This window comes from Peromyscus maniculatus, chromosome X (genome assembly GCF_049852395.1).
Source record: "Peromyscus maniculatus bairdii isolate BWxNUB_F1_BW_parent chromosome X, HU_Pman_BW_mat_3.1, whole genome shotgun sequence".
NCBI classification, from domain to species: domain Eukaryota; kingdom Metazoa; phylum Chordata; class Mammalia; order Rodentia; family Cricetidae; genus Peromyscus; species Peromyscus maniculatus.
In genome coordinates this window covers 42,745,276-42,750,963 of record NC_134875.1, presented here as the reverse complement: position 1 = coordinate 42,750,963, position 5,688 = coordinate 42,745,276, and positions in this window count along the sequence as shown.

Here is a 5,688-nt window from a genome sequence, read left to right as displayed (position 1 = left end):
GGATCAGCACTCTTGCTGAAGTGTCTAGTGAGGAGCAGGGCCAGCTTTCCTAGGGCCAACACATGGCAGGGCTGGCTTAGGCACTGCCCTTGGATTTCATCATGCATGGCCCCCTATGGTAATAAGGGCCACAGACATCAACACAGACCCCAGTTACAGCAGGACTACAGATCCAGAGATGGCCCTGCAGAGCATCTCAGGCCCAGATGTTACCATGTCCCCTGTGGCAGCTCAGGTCACTCAAAGCAGTTCAGCCCCAGCAGCAAGCAGCATGGCTCTCAGACACCAACATGGTCTGAAGTGACTAAACAGACCCTGGGCATATACATGGCCCATGGTGACAAAAGATGACCCTAGACTGCAACATGGGCTCTGAGGTGCCATGGCCGCAGGTGATAACACAGGCCAAACAGAGCAGCTTGGCCATGGGATACCAACATGGTCTCAGGTGGCAGACCAGACCTCAGGCATCTTCATGCCCCTTTGTGGTAACAGGAGCCATAGACATAAACTCAGACCCTGGCTGCTGTAGGGACATGAACCCAGACATGGCCCTCAGAAGCTACTTAGGCCCAAATGACACCTAGGCCCTGGGTAGTAGCATAGGCTACTCAGATCAGCAAGGCTCTGGAGGCTTGGACAACAAGTCCACAGGTTGTGTCACAGACCCTGGGCATCCAATGTGGTTTTGGTGGCAAAACACAGGACATGGACTTTAACACAGACCCCGGCTGCAGTAGGACATAGACCCAGGCACAGTCCTCTGCAGCAACATAGCCTAGATGTCCCAAGGCCCCAAGTGGCAACACAGGACACTTATATTGGCATGGCCCCAGAGGTAGCATTGTCCAGGGACACCAACACGATCCCAGGTGACAGCCCAGACCCTAGACATATACATGGCTTTCAATGGTAGCAGGAGCCATGGACATCAACATATAGACCCCAACTGCAGTAAGGCCATGGACCCAGACATGACTCTCAGGTGCAGCTCACTCCCTGATGTCACCATGGCACAGGGTAGCAGTATAGGCCACTTATATCAGTATAGCCCCTGAGGTGGAATGGTCCTTCGACACCTACCTGTCCACAGGTGGCAACCCAGACACTGGATATCCTGTGGCCTTTGTGGCAACATGGCCCATGGATGTCAACACAGATCCTGGCTACAGTAGGACCACGGACCCAAACATGGCCCTTTGCAGCAGCCTGGGCCCAGGTGTCATCACATCTCTGGGTGGCAAGCAGGCCACCCACTCAAGCCGTCTCCTCACCACATTTCCTTCTTCCGTTCCACCTCTTTCGACAGCACATGAACCATTCTGCCTCTCTTTTTCTCCCATTTCTCCACCACACATTTTCTCATCATAATGGCACCCTCCTGCCTGTCAATGTCTTTAGTAGCCCAGGCCTTCCTTGAGGACCCAGGCTGGCCTTTGGGTGGCTTCCACCCACCAGAGCTGTTTTCTAGTGACAGACAGAAAGGTAGATATGTCCAGGTGGACTGGTAAGTGGGGAGGAACTGGGAGGAGTAGGGGCAAGGGAAACCATAATCGGGGTATATTATGTGACAAAAATGTCTATTTTCATTGAAAGAAAAAAGAAAGAATTGTTGTGACCCCTCCTTAAATAAAAAGTAATCATCACCATCAATACTTTCTGTGCCCACCTTCTCCTTAGATTCCTTATTTGCAGGGTTACTATTGAATCCCTTGTTCAAAGGATCAAGTGAGCCTGAATCAAGAAGGCTTAAGTGATCCACTGTTTCACAACTAACATGTGTAGGGAATAGTCATCTGTGCAAGTAATAATCATGCCTTAAAAATGTCACCCCCCAAAAAACAGAACTTGTCATTTTGTTTAAATGGCATTTCCTGAAGAGTGTACATCTATATACTACAAAACCCCAGAAAGCATATGAAATTAAATAACTTGGAAATTCATGATTTTATTGTTAACATGAGTGCTGAATTTTAGTTAAGCTGTTCATTGAGTACAGGTGTCACCAAATTTCCATCTTGCCCCTGAACATAGATTACACTCTGGGGATTGCCATCCCTTTCCCTAAGGAGAATGACTTTTTCAATACGAGGAGGTATGCTCTGTAATACGACAGACCTCTCTCTCTTCCTCTCTTCTGCTCTCCGATGGACAAACCATGTCTGAAATCAGAGGAAGACAGGATTGGATTTAGCATTGGCTTCCACCCCAGAGCCAAGAGATAAAAACCACTTTAAGACACATAACGCTTGCTTTCTATTCAGCTCATAAAAGCAAATATCAGCTGTGTGTCAACTTCTGCAATAGGCCATGATTCTGTCTTTTTCCAGCAGTATAAACACTTCAGTGCTTTCTTTTTTATTGGATGGAATGCTTAGCTTATGACTTGTTCTGAGTCCTTGATGTTAATTCAATATATGGTAACTGGGTAAAGGAAAGTCTTCATTCTGACATTTGACCATCAGCTGTAGAATACCCTCCTCACTAGTGATACATTCCTCTTGTTTGGGCAGAGATTGTAGATCACCAAATGTTAGCACATTTTAAAGGCGTATGGAGGGGAACAGCTTTCTGTTTGTAAAAGCAGTCTTCAGTATGAAGTAGATAATCAACAGAAACAAGCATGGGAGATTTTCAGAAACAAAATAGCATTCAAGAGTGCCAATGGGATTGTGGTGCTTGAAATTTCTGGAGAGCGAACAGGTGGTAGGCAGAGAGGGCCTGGACAATGGTTTGACATCACAGCCTCCAGGGTTTGTGAAAGTTGACTACCTTAACCTAAATGACATACAGGACACTGAAACCTTTGCCATCTCCAGGAGTTCAGCAGAAAGGGTAACTTCCACCCACGGTAAATCTGAACAGTATATTCTTTCATGATATACAAAGTTCTTCAATATCAGGATGAAGAATACTATCTCTGCTTCAGCTACATTTCCAGAATCCTGTCCAGCACAGAGTGCACACTAGGTCCTGCTGTGTCACCAGGACATCTAAAGCCCATCTTTCTTCAAAAGGCAAAGAGTAAGATGGTCCACAACAGTGTGGGGAAAGTAGTCATAAATCAGCTCTTCCTAAATATGGTCTAGCTATGGAAATACAGTCACAGTTATCTGTTAGATTTCACCATCCTCTCGGGCTGCTAGTGAATGAGAGTCCATTGTATTGGGAAGTTCTCAAACTGCACATTTGTGACTCCATGTACTTTCCCTCCCTGCATATTATGTGGATGTATAGTCTAAAGAAGACCAACCAAAGGACCGGAAGCCCTACTACCATCATGATACCTCCAATATATCCCAGTGGTTGACTCATGTGGGCTCACATTAAGTCAGAGTTCCCTGTGTTTGATCCCTAAGAGGAAAGGGGAATTCAGAAATGAGGCTTTGGGAAAGTCACACTGAAGAGTGTGCAAACAGGAGACCATGGGTGTTGTCTATTGTGTCCTGTTTCCACCTTCTCCCTGTAGCTGCAATGCGTCAGCCTCGCTAGAGCTTTCGTGTATCATCCTCTCTAGAGCTGCAATGCATCAGCCTCTAGAGCTGCAGTGCATCAACCTCTCTTGAGCTGCAGTAAATCATTCTATAGAGCTGCAGTGGATCAGCCTCTCTAGAGCTGCAGTGCATCAACCTCTCTAGAGCTGCAGTACAACATCCTCTCTAGGGCTGTAGTGCATCAACCTCTCTAGAGCTACAGTGCAACATCCTCTTTAGAGCTGCAGTGCATCAACCTCTCTAGAGCTGCAGTGCATCAGCCTCTCTGGAAGTGCAGTGCATCAGGGGAGGGGCTTGGTCCTACCCCAACTGAATGTACCAGGCTTTGTTGACTCACAGTGGAGCCCTTACCCCTATGAGGAGTGGATGTGGGAGTGGATGGGGGAGGTGAGGGCTGAGAGCAGGAGATGGGGAGGGAGAGGAAACTGTGGTTGGTATGTAAAATGAAAATATCTTAAATAAAAAAGTGCGTAGGACAAGGCTTCCCAAGACCTGAGGAAGGCTGTAGATTGACTGTTCAATGGCTTTGCTTGGATTTACTGACCTTCACTTTGACTTCAGGAATATTCAAAGCTTGTGCAAGTTCCTTCCTGTGGAAAGAAAACCACCAATGTTTAGTGTGCAGTGTTTTACATGAAATGCAGAGTCATATTTGATTACTACACTTTTTTAATATTGCTATCCTCCCTCACACCCACATTTAACTTTCATACTCAGAACTAGTCTCGCTTTTGAAATACTTTTACCTCTTAAAAAGTTTTTAAACAATACAGATGAATAATTTTAACACACTATTAAAAATTAAAAATAAATGTAAAAGTGTATCCTGAGCAAATTATACTAATTTAAAAAAATAGCACCAGGGGAAGGGAAATGGAAACCAAAAGGAGTTGATGGATAGGTATACAGTCCCTGAAAAGATGACGAGGTTACTGGTGAGGAGGTCACCCAACAAAGTGTAAATCCTTAACACTGGTGAGCTTTACACTAGTGAGTATTTTGGCACACTATACTCATGTTTCTATATTTTACAGAAATTACAATATGACTCTAAATGAGTGTTGTTGACTATGTACACTTGTTTCAGGTCAACACTACACGCTAATACTTTTACCCCTACACAAGGCACCCTCCTGTACCCACCACTGAGGGAGAAGACAGCAGTGGCTTAGGGAGGGATGATAGGAAACCAGGGCCTGGAAGAACAAAAGGACATCTCAACGTGAGACAACAGGGAGGTTGGGGATAGCTCCTGGTGCCAGACACATACCTGGCCAGCGAATCTGGGTACTGGGTTTCTTTGAACAATTTTTCCATTTCCTCCACCTGCCACAGTGTGAACTGCAATGTGGTTCGCCGTAGCCTCTGTGAGGAACGGCGCCTCGGAATCCTAATCACAGCCTCAGCTGAGTTGTTCTGGCCCCCACGGAACTGACGACCCTCGTTATTTAGTGCCGTTACGCAGCCCGCGTCACCTCCACTAGGGTTGCCACCCACCATCGCCAAGGCAGCCTCTAAGGTGGGGACCTGAGCTATCTCCTCACCATTCTCATTTCTCACAATGTATATATATCGCCAATAGAGCTTGCGGGCCATGACTAGTAGAGGGCCGAAGCCACAGAGAGAAGTGGGGCCCCAGGAATGCCCACACTTGAGGCCTATTGTTTGGTCAGTCTCTACTACTGACGGGGTGTCAAGGAATGGGTGACGTCAATGTGTCCTTCTGCGCATGCTCCACACTTCTCCACGTTCCTCATGGTTGACATCCACATGCTCCTCTCCAGATGGGCGCCATAGGCTTTTCTTTCCCTGACTGACTTCCCTGGGCCTTATGAACTCCTGCTGATGTAGGTGGAATTTGCTTTGGTGCACAAATGGTGGGTGTGGCCCAAGATGAGGAACTGAGGGAGCCACTGTGAACAGGCATGTGAAAGGTCCTGGGAAGTTAAACCTTACTTCTAGGGCATGTGTGCAGAATGAGTTTTAGCTTGTGTCTGTGCGCATGCGCATGCTGCCTGTTCCTCCTAGGTTGTAGAGATGACACTGAAGGGTGAATTGTGTAGCATTGCAAGATAATTGGGGAAGAGAGATGGGAGAAAGGTGGGAACACACACTGACCACAGGATCCTTGCGTGAACATGTAGAAAATTTCTGTGGACCTCACCCTCCACCTACTACTGCTGCTCAGAGAATG